Here is a 15,703-nt window from a genome sequence, read left to right on the forward strand (position 1 = left end):
GATGTTGTCTTTCAGGAAGGCAGGAACTGGCCTTCGACCATCCTGGGATCCAATCAGTCATTAAAGGTCTGTTGGTTACAGGTGGCCAATTCCCCCCAGTGGTTCTGTCTCATTCCTGACTAGTGGAAAGTGAAAATGTCCTCTCTCTGCAGAAAATTCTTGTTTTACTGAATAAACCAGCTGGTTATACTGTACATTACCTGCCTACAAAGTGTTTTTGTTCCTCCGCAGACAGAAGGAATTCTGAGGTGAGGTTCCATTTCTGTTTTTATTACAACTCCTAAACTCAAACAATTTCCAGGGAAAAAAAGGTGGACATTAATATCCTGAAACGGAATTGACCCCCCAACCCTGCTTAGGAGATGGAAATGAAGCTGGGATGCAAAGATGTTAGACAATACTATAAAGACAATAATATAAAGACAATACTATAAAGACAATACTATAAAGCGAAGTGCCACACCATACCATGTACTTGAAATGATAGTAATTCTTGTCAACATCACTGCATTTTTTGCATGGTCAAAATGGTTCTCCTTACAGTGCCTTGCGAAAGTATTCGGCCCCCTTGAACTTTGCGACCTTTTGCCACATTTCAGGCTTCAAACATAAAGATATAAAACTGTATTTTTTTGTGAAGAATCAACAACAAGTGGAACACAATCATGAAGTGGAACGACATTTATTGGATATTTCAAACTTTTTTAACAAATCAAAAACTGAAGAATCGGGCGTGCAAAATTATTCAGCCCCCTTAAGTTAATACTTTGTAGCGCCACCTTGTGCTGCGATTACAGCTGTAAGTCGCTTGGGGTATGAACAGCAGTTTTCAGTTCTTTCCACAGATTCTCGATTGGATTCAGGTCTGGACTTTGACTTGGCCATTCTAACACCTGGATATGTTTATTTTTGAACCATTCCATTGTAGATTTTGCTTTATGTTTTGGATCATTGTCTTGTTTTGGATCCGTCCCAGTCTCAGGTCTTTTGCAGACTCCATCAGGTTTTCTTCCAGAATGGTCCTGTATTTGGCTCCATCCATCTTCCCATCAATTTTAACCATCTTCCCTGTCCCTGCTGAAGAAAAGCAGGCCCAAACCATGATGCTGCCACCACCATGTTTGACAGTGGGGATGGTGTGTTCAGGGTGATGGGCTGTGTTGCTTTTACGCCAAACATAACGTTTTGCATTGTTGCCAAAAAGTTCAATTTTGGTTTCATCTGACCAGAGCACCTTCTTCCACATGTTTGGTGTGTCTCCCAGGTGGCTTGTGGCAAACTTTAAACAACACTTTTTATGGATATCTTTAAGAAATGGCTTTCTTCTTGCCACTCTTCCATAAATGCCAGATTTGTGCAATATACGACTGATTGTTGTCCTATGGACAGAGTCTCCCACCTCAGCTGTAGATCTCTGCAGTTCATCCAGAGTGATCATGGGCCTCTTGGCTGCATCTCTGATCAGTCTTCTCCTTGTATGAGCTGAAAGTTTAGAGGGACGGCCAGGTCTTGGTAGATTTGCAGTGGTCTGATACTCCTTCCATTTCAATATTATCGCTTGCACAGTGCTCCTTGGGATGTTTAAAGCTTGGGAAATATTTTTGTATCCAAATCCGGCTTTAAACTTCTTCACAACATATCTCGGACCTGCCTGGCGTGTTCCTTGTTCTTCATGATGCTCTCTGCGCTTTTAACGGACCTCTGAGACTATCACAGTGCAGGTGCATTTATACGGAGACTTGATTACACACAGGTGGATTGTATTTATCATCATTAGTCATTTAGGTCAACATTGGATCATTCAGAGATCCCCACTGAACTTCTGGAGAGAGTTTGCTGCACTGAAAGTAAAGGGGCTGAATAATTTTGCACGCCCAATTTTTCAGTTTTTGATTTGTTAAAAAAGTTTGAAATATCCAATAAATGTCGTTCCACTTCATGATTGTGTCCCACTTGTTGTTGATTCTTCATAAAAATATACAGTTTTATATCTTTATGTTTGAAGCCTGAAATGTGGCAAAGGTCGCAAAGTTCAAGGGGGCCGAATACTTTCGCAAGGCACTGTATCTCCAGTGTGAGCAGCACCTGCTAACTGCCCTGTAACATGGCTCTGAAACACTGTCCTGCTGTCCTGCCATCCAGCTACTGTTAGGCCTGTCTAAGCCCAAACAGGAAGAACAATAATCTTTTTCAACATAGTGCTCTGGGGACTAGATGGCCTGGATTAGGACTCACAAACAGGATTACTATCAGCACAGAAAAAAGGTAGTTAAACTGTTAGAAACAAAAGGTGCTATCTAGAAACTAAAAGTGTTCTTAGTCTGTCCCATGAGATAACCTTTTGAAGAACCGTTGTTGGTTCAAGATAGAAGCCTTTTGGTTCCAAGTATAACAATTTTGGGTTCCATGTAGAACCCTTTCCACAAAGGGTTCAACAGGATTTCACCTGGAACCAACAAGGGTTCTTCAAAGGGTTCTCCTATGGGGACAGGCTAAGAACACTTTTAGTTTCTAGATAGCACCTGTTTTTCTAAAAGTTTAGCTACCTTTTGCTGAGACTGATTTGTAGCCATGCAATCATTTGCCAAACCACACCTCTTAAATGTATATTTTATTTTTATTTAACCAGGCCAGTCAGTTAAGAACAAATTCTTATTTACAATGACGGCCTACACCGGTAAACCCAGATGATGCTGGGCCAATTGTGCACCACCCTATGGGACTCCCAATCATGGCCGGTTGTGATACAGCCTGGATTCAAACCTGTGTCTGTAGTGACGCCTCTAGCACTGAGATGCAGTGCCTATGATCGATGCGCCACTCAGGAGCCCTAAAGCCCAGTTTACAAAATATGCAGGTTCTTGCTTCCAGCTTACAATAAAGACAGTTTAGTAACTCTTTCAAATGCTTTTTAACTGGAAGCCTAGTGCACAAGACTTCTCAGTATCTTGCCTGCCTGCAGGCAGAGGCAGTGTTCAGCAAAAAAATAAATTGACTATATGATTTCCCTCTAATTGCTATAGTGTATTTACACTTTTCTCAACATTAAGATAAAAGTGCTCATTCCAATGATGGATCCTATACCCCCTCAAAATCAAATCTCAACACCGAACCTCAAAACGATTTGTTGATTGCTACAGAGCGTGTTCTGGACTAGAGCATTATCAGAGAGTGTTCTAGAATAGAGCATTATCAGAGAGTGTTCTAGACTAGAGCAGTATCAGGGAGTGTTCTAGACTAGAGCAGTATGAGATAGTGTTCTAGACAAGAGCAGTATCAGGAGTCTTCTCGACTAGAGCAGTATCAGAGTGTTCTAGACTAGAGCAATACCAAGGAGTGTTCTAGACTAGAGCAGGATCAGGGAGTGTTCTAGACCAGGGGTTCCCAAACTTTTTCACTGAGGTCCCCCTTGCAGCATTGGGGAACATCCCGCGTCCCCCTCAGCGCGTACCATGTCTATATCTATGGGCACAAGCACTGTTCATCTTGTTGGCAGAGAGAACATTTAGCAGTTTAAAGCTTCTTTCCTGTAATTCTACACATTTTGTCATGGGGTGCAGAGAAAATGTTGCAGTTTTGATGCACATTTTCTTGCAATTCTATAAATTTTTCCATGTCTAATGTGCATTCATGTGAAATTTGAGTGACTCTATGGGCTAAAAAACCTAGCTGAAATTTTTAGCTGACATGGACTAGTTGATCTGGACATTTCTAACAAGTTACAAATAGCTCTCCAATGTATGCAATGATAAGAGGAATACTGATGACATACGAGCCAATTATTAAAACTAGAGTAAGTAAGAGTAAGTTGAAAGCTGGACTTTTTTCCTTAAAAAAAAAACATTTTAAAAATTGACTAGATATTTAAAAATATCCCCCCTCCCCAGGTGTGCGTCCCATAGTGTGCGTCCCACAGTTTGGAAACTGTTCTAAACGAGAAGTATCTAGGGGAGAAACTAGAGGAGACGTGTCTGCAATGCCAAGCATTCCAGAGACGTCCCACACGTCACGGCAGACCTCAGAGCCACAATCAATGATACATATGCTTAATCTAATAACTGTGCCTTTATGTGCAGTAGTTTATGTGTCGGGGGCTAGGGTCAGTTTGTTACAGTGCCTTGCGAAAGTATTCGCCCCCCTTGAACTTTGCGACCTTTTGCCACATTTCAGGCTTCAAACATAAAGATATAAAACTGTATTTTTTTGTGAAGAATCAACAACAAGTGGGACACAATCATGAAGTGGAACGACATTTATTGGATATTTCAAACTTTTTTAACAAATCAAAAACTGAAAAAATTGGGCGTGCAAAATTATTCAGCCCCCTTAAGTTAATACTTTGTAGCGCCACCTTTTGCTGCGATTACAGCTGTAAGTCGCTTGTGGTATGTCTATCAGTTTTGCAATTCGAGAGACTGAATTTTTTTCCCCATTCCTCCCTGCAAAACAGCTCGAGCTCAGTGAGGTTGGATGGAGAGCATTTTGAACAGCAGTTTTCAGTTCTTTCCACAGATTCTCGATTGGATTCAGGTCTGGACTTTGACTTGGCCATTCTAACACCTGGATATGTTTATTTTTGAACCATTCCATTGTAGATTTTGCTTTATGTTTTGGATCATTGTCTTGTTTTGGATCCGTCCCAGTCTCAGGTCTTTTGCAGACTCCATCAGGTTTTCTTCCAGAATGGTCCTGTATTTGGCTCCATCCATCTTCCCATCAATTTTAACCATCTTCCCTGTCCCTGCTGAAGAAAAGCAGGCCCAAACCATGATGCTGCCACCACCATGTTTGACAGTGGGGATGGTGTGTTCAGGGTGATGGGCTGTGTTGCTTTTACGCCAAACATAACGTTTTGCATTGTTGCCAAAAAGTTCAATTTTGGTTTCATCTGACCAGAGCACCTTCTTCCACATGTTTGGTGTGTCTCCCAGGTGGCTTGTGGCAAACTTTAAACAACACTTTTTATGGATATCTTTAAGAAAATGCTTTCTTCTTGCCACTCTTCCATAAAGGCCAGATTTGTGCAATATACGACTAATTGTTGTCCTATGGACAGAGTCTCCCACCTCAGCTGTAGATCTCTGCAGTTCATCCAGAGTGATCATGGGCCTCTTGGCTGCATCTCTGATCAGTCTTCTCCTTGAATGAGCTGAAAGTTTAGAGGGACGGCCAGGTCTTGGTAGATTTGCAGTGGTCTGATACTCCTTCCATTTCAATATTATCGCTTGCACAGTGCTCCTTGGGATGTTTAAAGCTTGGGAAATATTTTTGTATCCAAATCCGGCTTTAAACTTCTTCACAACATATCTCGGACCTGCCTGGCGTGTTCCTTGTTCTTCATGATGCTCTCTGCGCTTTTAACGGACCTCTGAGACTATCACAGTGCAGGTGCATTTATACGGAGACTTGATTACACACAGGTGGATTGTATTTATCATCATTAGTCATTTAGGTCAACATTGGATCATTCAGAGATCGTCACTGAACTTTTGGCGAGAGTTTGCTGCACTGAAAGTAAAGGGGCTGAATAATTTTGCACGCCCAATTTTTCAGTTTTTGATTTGTTAAAAAAGTTTGAAATATCCAATAAATGTCATTCCACTTCATGATTGTGTTCCACTTGTTGTTGATTCTTCACAAAAATATACAATTTTATATCTTTATGTTTGAAGCCTGAAATGTGGCAAAAGGTCGCAAAGTTCAAGGGGGTCGAATACTTTCGCAAGGCACTGTATATCTGGAGTACTTCTCCTGTCTTATTCGGTGTCCTGTGTGAATCTAGGTGTGCGTTCTCTAATTCTCTCCTTCTCTCTTTCATTCTCTCTCTCGGAGGACCTGAGCCCTAGGACCATGCCCCAGGACTACCTGACATGATGACTCCTTGCTGTCCCCAGTCCACCTGGCCGGGCTGCTGCTCCAGTTTCAACTGTTCTGCCTTATTATTATTTGACCATGCTGGTCATTTATGAACATTTGAACCTCTACCCAGCTCCAGCCGAGGCTGCCGAGGCTGTGTGATGATCAGTCATATGAGCTATTTGGAAGAAAACAAGTCGCACCCCAAGGCCATCATGCATTATGCAACCATCCCCTCTTTACCCCAACCCCTTCCACAGCCCTGTCAATTTCTTTCCAGGTGCGTACTTTGCTTGAGGTGTTCACAGGTGTATGACATAGCCTCTAAGGGGGGTGTCGGCCCTTACAAGGCTAAGGGAAGATACGTTGGCTCCTACTGAGCATGTCGGAGCTATTTACCTCTGTCGTGTGGTACAATGCTCTGGTGTAGAACAGTGAGCGTGCGAGTGAGACAGATGCAGAGAGAGGGAGACTGAGAGAGAGAGAGAGAAAGAAAGCAACAGAGAGAGAGATACAGCGACCGAGCCAGAAGGAGTGGGCATCTAGTCTCAATCAGCACACCAGCCTGATGCAGTGATGTAATAACTCAACCCTGGTTGGCTCTGACTGACCCCTCAAGGGGGTACACTCACATCCCTCAATCAAGGACAAAAAGACTCAAAAAGACTGTCGTAATCTAATCTTCATTAAGCTGTTTTTAAATGGATCAGATTTCTAAGATTTCTAAGCACCCATCGCACATTTGTATTGCTTAAGTACAGGATTTATCCTACTAGGAAGCATATTATTGTGTAATAATGTTATTGTATGTATGGAGGAGGCACATTTTTTTATTTATTTTATTGACCCTTTATTTAACTAGGCAGTTACTCCCTGCTGTGTATGCTTCCAGTACTGGGACTTCACATGGCTGCATTTCCATGGATTCATGGACCTTATTAAGTGTGATCCCATCTTGCATGCAGAAGGGAAGGGGATACCAAGGTGGGAAAGGCTGCAGCCATGGATCCTCTCCTGTTCTCACTCTGCCCATCATAAACACTCCCATAAACATCTCTCCTGGACACCGCTGCCTGTCATGTTCAGAGGATTCTTCAGTAATCTATGTAGACTTTTGGAGCCTGTTTTTCCCCTCTCTCTTATTCTCCCTAGTAACAGTACAAGCCTATAGAATCTCATCTCAGCCCCTTTTCAAGGATGTAGAAATGCTAAGATGCACGAAATACTGATTTAGCTGAATATCTACAACTAGAGATAGTGTACAGTGCAGCCTGTGCCTGTGCCTGTGGAGAGAGCACATTGTCAATAAGCAGATGAGAATTTGTGTCAGGGAGTTGGTAAGCAGCTAGCCTTATTTCCACACTTGCTCTGAAGTTAGTGTGGTGTGACACACTGGAACAGTGTGAGCTGGTTGTGAGAGGAAAAGTGATGAGGAGGGAGAGGAGGAGGTAGAGGAGGAAGAAAGGATTACATGATAGCTATATTTCCTAATCTCCAATCTAAGCAGACAGGGTGTGAGAGAAAGTATCAGATGTATCAGCTTAGCTTGAGGATTAGTGTGGGACTCTCTCTCTCCATCCCTCTCTCTCCCCCACCCCTCTCCCGTTCTCTCATTCACTCCCATATCTCTTTCTCTGCACTGTGCAAAGTTCTGTCAACACAAAATAAAACAGAGGACTAAACACTAAAGACAAAAGGTATTTCTACCCCAACAGGTAGCAGAGATTTCCTACCCATTCTTTAGGCAGGTAGGCCCTAGCTGTAAAAAGATCTGTTATAGGTTTCTCGTACCAAAGCCAACAGAAGCCTTTCTGGCATCCTGATGATCCCTGTGATCTCATTCAAATAACAGAGAGTTAACACAGCTTCAATCAGAAGGATGAGCTGGTGTGATGCAGTGTGGTGTGGTGTGATGTGGTGGTGTGATGTGATGTAGTGTGGTGTGGTGTGATGTGATGTGGTGGTGTGGTGTGGTGTGGTGTGGTGTGGTGTGGTGTGATGTGATGTGATGTGGTGGTGTGGTGTGGTGTGACGTGGTGTGATGTGGTGTGGTGGTCTGACGTGGTGTGGTGTGATGTGGTGGTGGGGTAATGTGGTGGTGTGATGTGGTGTGGTGGTGTGATGTGGTGGTCTGATGTGGTGTGATGTGGTGTGATGTGGTGTGGTGGTGTGATGTGATGTGATGTGGTGTGGTGTGGTGTGATGTGGTGGTGTGGTGTGACGTGGTGTGATGTGGTGTGGTGGTCTGACGTGGTGTGGTGTGATGTGGTGGTGGGGTAATGTGGTGGTGTGATGTGGTGTGGTGGTGTGGTGGGGTAATGTGGTGGTGTGATGTGGTGGTCTGATGTGGTGTGATGTGGTGTGGTGTGGTGTGGTGTGATGTGGTGGTGGGGTAATGTGGTGGTGTCATGTGGTGTGATGTTGTGTGACGTGGTGGTGTGATTTGGTGTGAGGTGATGTGGTGGTATGGTGATGTCGTGGTGTGATGTGGTTCCTGTTCCCAAGAAAGCTAAGGTAACTGAGCTAAACGACTACCGTAGCACTCACTTCCGTCATCATGAAGTGCTTTGAGAGACTAGTCAAGGACCATATCACCTCCACCCTACCTGACACCCTAGACCCACTCCAATTTGCTTACCGCCCAAATAGGTCCACAGACGATGCAATCTCAACCACACTGCACACTGCCCTAACCCACCTGGACAAGAGGAATACCTATGTGAGAATGCTGTTCATCGACTACAGCTCGGCATTCAACACCATAGTACCCTCCAAGCTCGTCATCAAGCTCGAGACCCTGGGTCTCGACCCCGCCCTGTGCAACTGGGTACTGGACTTCCTGACGGGCCGCCCCCAGGTGGTGAGGGTAGGCAACAACATCTCCTCCCCGCTGATCCTCAACACGGAGGCCCCACAAGGGTGCGTTCTGAGCCCTCTCCTGTACTCCCTGTTCACCCACGACTGCGTGGCCACGCACGCCTCCAACTCAATCATCAAGTTTGCGGACGACACAACAGTGGTAGGCTTGATTACCAACAACGACGAGACGGCCTACAGGGAGGAGGTGAGGGCCCTCGGAGTGTGGTGTCAGGAAAATAACCTCACACTCAACGTCAACAAAACTAAGGAGATGATTGTGGACTTCAGGAAACAGCAGAGGGAACACCCCCTATCCACATCGATGGAACAGTAGTGGAGAGGGTAGCAAGTTTTAAGTTCCTCGGCATACACATCACAGACAAACTGAATTGGTCCACTCACACTGACAGCGTCGTGAAGAAGGCGCAGCAGCGCCTCTTCAACCTCAGGAGGCTGAAGAAATTTGGCTTGTCACCAAAAGCACTCACAAACTTCTACAGATGCACAATCGAGAGCATCCTGGCGGGCTGTATCACCGCCTGGTACGGCAACTGCTCCGCCCTCAACCGTAAGGCTGTCCAGAGGGTAGTGAGGTCTGCACAACGCATCACCGGGGGCAAACTACCTGCCCTCCAGGACACCTACACCACCCGATGTTACAGGAAGGCCATAAAGATCATCAAGGACATCAACCACCCGAACCACTGCCTGTTCACCCCGCTATCATCCAGAAGGCGAGGTCAGTACAGGTGCATCAAAGCTGGGACCGAGAGACTGAAAAACAGCTTCTATCTCAAGGCCATCAGACTGTTAAACAGCCACCACTAACATTGAGTGGCTGCTGCCAACACACTGTCATTGACACTGACCCAACTACAGCCACTTTAATAATGGGAATTGATGGGAAATTATGTAAATATATCACTAGCCACTTTAAACAATGCTACCTTATATAATGTTACTTACCCTACATTATTCATCTCATATGCATACGTATATGCTGTACTCTACATCATCGACTGCATCCTTATGTAATACATGTATCACTAGCCACTTTAACTATGCCACCTTGTTTACTTTGTCTACATACTCATCTCATATGTATATACTGTACTCGATACCATCTACTGTATGCTGCTCTGTACCATCACTCATTCATATATCCTTATGTACATATTCTTTATCCCCTTACACTGTGTATAAGACAGTAGTTTTGGAATTGTTAGTTAGATTACTTGTTGGTTATTACTGCATTGTCAGAACTAGAAGCACAAGCATTTCGCTACACTCGCATTAACATCTGCTAACCATGTGTATGTGACAAATAAAATTTGATTTGATTTGATTTGATTTTGGTGGTGTGATGTGGGGATGTGATGTGGTGTGGCGGTGTGATGTGGTGTGATGTGGTGGTGGGGTAATGTGGTGGTGTGATGTGGTGTGATGTGATGTGGTGGTGTGGCATGGCGTGGCATGGTGGTGTGGTGTGATGTGGCATGATGTGGTGGTTTAGTGTGGCGTGGTGTGGTGGTGTGGCATCACATGGCGTATTGTGATGTGGTGTGGTATGTTATGGTGGTGTGATGTGTGATGTGATGTGATGTGGTGGTGTGATGTCATGACTGGCCTGCTCGGGTCAGGTTACCGTTGACCACAATCCTACAGAGAGATCTCTCACAACCACCAGAGGGGAAGAGATCGAGACGTATGGAGATGGGGGTGAGACACCTCACGCCCATTGTAAATCAGAACATTAACATGTAATACATGGACTTTGGGTCAACCACAATGGTGGTAATGACGATAGATGGAATATGAAAGTTGATGTCGTTTTTGTTATGTTATTAAAAGTTAAAGGACAACGTTATAACGAAAACATTGTAACTTTAAGAGTTTTCCTAGTATATGCTTGATGTTTGTACATTGTACGTTGTGTGGAAAATGTCCAGATCAAAGAGAATGTTTTTGTAAAGATGAAATGTGAGGTTAGTTGTCTAAATTTGATCTGAGTAAAATCCAGACCTTGCCTCATAACATGGTACGCCCAGAGAATTGCCCTAAAGCCGGAAACACTACAGGGCTGGCTGTTCTTAAAAGACCCCTTTCAGAACAAGGGTGAGGAAACTAAGACAAAGGACACTGAGACAAAGGACACTGACAAAGGACACTGACATCGTGAGGACAACCAGAGAGTTACACCCTGTAACCAGAGAAGTGCGTCATCAGAGAAGCCGAAACGGTCCATGCAGAGAACCCCATCGGAGACCTTCAACACGTAATGACATCATTATATTCTGACCCACAGTCGGAGACCTTCAACACGTAATGACATCATTATATTCTGACCCACAGTCGGAGACCTTCAACACGTAATGACATCATTATATTCTGACCCACAGTCGGAGACCTTCAACACGTAATGACATCATTATATTCTGACCCACAGTCGGAGACCTTCAACACGTAATGACATCATTATATTCTGACCCACAGTCGGAGACCTTCAACACGTAATGACATCATTATATTCTGACCCACAGTCGGAGACCTTCAACACGTAATGACATCATTATATTCTGACCCACAGTCGGAGACCTTCAACACGTAATGACATCATTATATTCTGACCCACAGTCGGAGACCTTCAACACGTAATGACATCATTATATTCTGACCCACAGTCGGAGACCTTCAACACGTAATGACATCATTATATTCTGACCCACAGTCGGAGACCTTCAACACGTAATGACATCATTATATTCTGACCCACAGTCAGAGACCTTCAACACGTAATAACATCATTATATTCTGACCCACAGTCAGAGACCTTCAACACGTAATGACATCATTATATTCTGACCCACAGTCGGAGACCTTCAACACGTAATAACATCATTATATTCTGACCCACAGTCGGAGACCTTCAACACGTAATAACATCATTATATTCTGACCCACAGTCAGAGACCTTCAACACGTAATGACATCATTATATTCTGACCCACAGTCGGAGACACGTAATAACATCATTCTGACCCACAGTAACCTTGACATCATTATATTCTGACCCACAGTCGGAGACCTTCAACACGTAATGACATCATTATATTCTGACCCACAGTCGGAGACCTTCAACACGTAATGACATCATTATATTCTGACCCACAGTCGGAGACCTTCAACACGTAATGACATCATTATATTCTGACCCACAGTCGGAGACCTTCAACACGTAATGACATCATTATATTCTGACCCACAGTCGGAGACCTTCAACACGTAATGACATCATTATATTCTGACCCACAGTCGGAGACCTTCAACACGTAATGACATCATTATATTCTGACCCACAGTCGGAGACCTTCAACACGTAATGACATCATTATATTCTGACCCACAGTCGGAGACCTTCAACACGTAATGACATCATTATATTCTGACCCACAGTCGGAGACCTTCAACACGTAATGACATCATTATATTCTGACCCACAGTCGGAGACCTTCAACACGTAATAACATCATTATATTCTGACCCACAGTCAGAGACCATTATTCAACAGTAATGACATCATTATATTCTGACCCACAGTCGGAGACCTTCAACACGTAATAACATCATTATATTCTGACCCACAGTCGGAGACCTTCCGTAATGACATCATTATATTCTGACCCACAGTCGGAGACCTTAATAATAACATCATTATATTCTGACCCACAGTCGGAGACCTTCACATCATTATACGTAGTCGGAGACCTTGACATCATTATATTCTGACCCACAGTCGGAGACCACGTAATAACATCATTATATTCTGACCCACAGTCGGAGACCTTGACATCATTATATTCTGACCCACAGTCGGAGACCTTCAACACGTAATAACATCATTATATTCTGACCCACAGTCGGAGACCTTCAACACGTAATAACATCATTATATTCTGACCCACAGTCGGAGACCTTCAACACGTAATAACATCATTATATTCTGACCCACAGTCAGAGACCTTCAACACGTAATAACATCATTATATTCTGACCCACAGTCGGAGACCTTCAACACGTAATAACATCATTATATTCTGACCCACAGTCAGAGACCTTCAACACGTAATAACATCATTATATTCTGACCCACAGTCGGAGACCTTCAACACGTAATAACATCATTATATTCTGACCCACAGTCAGAGACCTTCAACACGTAATAACATAATTATATTCTGACCCACAGTCGGAGACCTTCAACACGTAATGACATCATTATATTCCGACCCACAGTCGGAGACCTTCAACGAGTAATGACATCATTATATTCTGACCCACAGTCGGAGACCTTCAACGAGTAATGACATCATTATATTCCGACCCACAGTCGGAGACTTTCAACACGTAATAACATCATTATATTCTGACCCACAGTCGGAGACCTTCAACACGTAATAACATCATTATATTCTGACACACAGTCGGAGACCTTCAACACGTAATGACATCATTATATTCCGACCCACAGTCGGAGACCTTCAACGAGTAATGACATCATTATATTCTGACCCACAGTCGGAGACCTTCAACGAGTAATGACATCATTATATTCCGACCCACAGTAGGAGACTTTCAACACGTAATAACATCATTATATTCTGACACACAGTCGGAGACCTTCAACACGTAATGACATCATTATATTCCGACCCACAGTCGGAGGGAGACCTTCAACGAGTAATGACATCATTATATCCTGACACACAGTCGGAGACCTTCAACACGTAATGACATCATTATATTCCGACCCACAGTCGGAGGGAGACCTTCAACGAGTAATGACATCATTATATCCTGACCCACAGTCGGAGAACTTCAACACGTAATAACATCATTATATTCTGACCCATAGTCGGAGACCTTCAACACGTAATAACATCATTATATTCTGACACACAGTCGGAGACCTTCAACACGTAATGACATCATTATATTCCGACCCACAGTCGGAGGGAGACCTTCAACGAGTAATGACATCATTATATCCTGACCCACAGTCGGAGAACTTCAACACGTAATAACATCATTATATTCTGACCCATAGTCGGAGACCTTCAACACGTAATAACATCATTATATTCTGACACACAGTCGGAGACCTTCAACACGTAATGACATCATTATATTCCGACCCACAGTCGGAGGGAGACCTTCAACGAGTAATGACATCATTATATTCTGACCCACAGTCGGAGAACTTCAACACGTAATGACATCATTATATTCTGACCCATAGTCGGAGACCTTCAACACGTAATAACATCATTATATTCTGACACACAGTCGGAGATCTTCAACACGTAATAACATCATTATATTCTGACCCACAGTCGGAGACCTTCAACGAGTAATGACATCATTATATTCCGACCCACAGTCGGAGGGAGACCTTCAACGAGTAATGACATCATTATATCCTGACCCACAGTCGGAGACTTTCAACACGTAATAACATCATTATATTCTGACCCACAGTCGGAGACCTTCAACACGTAATAACATCATTATATTCTGACCCACAGTCAGAGACCTTCAACACGTAATAACATCATTATATTCTGACCCACAGTCGGAGACCTTCAACACGTAATAACATCATTATATTCTGACCCACAGTCAGAGACCTTCAACACGTAATAACATCATTATATTCTGACCCACAGTCGGAGACCTTCAACACGTAATGACATCATTATATTCCGACCCACAGTCGGAGACCTTCAACGAGTAATGACATCATTATATTCTGACCCACAGTCGGAGACCTTCAACACGTAATGACATCATTATATTCTGACCCACAGTCGGAGACCTTCAACACGTAATAACATCATTATATTCTGACCCACAGTCAGAGACCTTCAACACGTAATAACATCATTATATTCTGACCCACAGTCGGAGACCTTCAACACGTAATAACATCATTATATTCCGACCCACAGTCGGAGACCTTCAACGAGTAATGACATCATTATATTCTGACCCACAGTCGGAGACCTTCAACGAGTAATGACATCATTATATTCCGACCCACAGTCGGAGACTTTCAACACGTAATAACATCATTATATTCTGACCCATAGTCGGAGACCTTCAACACGTAATAACATCATTATATTCTGACCCACAGTCGGAGACCTTCAACGAGTAATGACATCATTATATTCCGACCCACAGTCGGAGGGAGACCTTCAACGAGTAATGACATCATTATATCCTGACCCACAGTCGGAGACTTTCAACACGTAATGACATCATTATATTCTGACCCATAGTCGGAGACCTTCAACACGTAATGACATCATTATATTCTGACCCATAAGGGCGGCAATTCGGGGAAAGGTTATGGTAAAAATAAGCATAGCTGACAAATGCACCCAAGTGTACTTTTCTCTCATGTACTCTCTCTCTCTTTCTCTCTCTTTTGAAATCCCCATTTTGTGTAACACGTGTCATATTGTGTTGGCCCGCTAGGGAACTGTTTCGTTGTACTAAGTTCTAATCAATAGCCTAGACTGTATATTTGTGTATGTGTATATTATTTTATCATTTTATCATCAACTCAATTGGTGTGGTACGGACTCATTGGTGGGACTCGGGTTTATGCAGATTCCCGGATTATGCAACATTCAGAATGAGACTTTAGAGGAAATTGATTAATTAACGACTGTTGTAAAATCAATATTCTGATTCGTTGAGTTAATTTGGGAAATAGAAACTCAATAAAACCAAACTTTCCCACGGTGCCCCAGGTTAATGATGTAATAATTACCTGATTCAATTAATCACGTATTTAGAAACCGTTAATCATTCAATGAGCAGCAGTCGTCACATGAATCAATACAACGTCACTACAGCGGTGTGGTGTGATGTGGTGTGATCTGGTGTGGTGTGGTGGTGTGATGTGGTGTGATGTGGAGTGGTG

At 43.3% G+C, this 15,703-nt stretch overlaps 1 protein-coding gene across 3 annotated transcripts in view; it reads right to left on the reverse strand.

Moving 5' to 3' along the window:
• LOC118359427 (solute carrier family 12 member 5-like) overlaps positions 1-15,703 on the reverse strand; it is a 133,030-nt gene that overhangs the window by 83,632 nt on the left and 33,695 nt on the right. The window lies entirely within an intron of this gene.

The sequence above is a fragment of the Oncorhynchus keta genome, chromosome 27 (assembly GCF_023373465.1).
Source record: "Oncorhynchus keta strain PuntledgeMale-10-30-2019 chromosome 27, Oket_V2, whole genome shotgun sequence".
Classification (NCBI taxonomy): domain Eukaryota; kingdom Metazoa; phylum Chordata; class Actinopteri; order Salmoniformes; family Salmonidae; genus Oncorhynchus; species Oncorhynchus keta.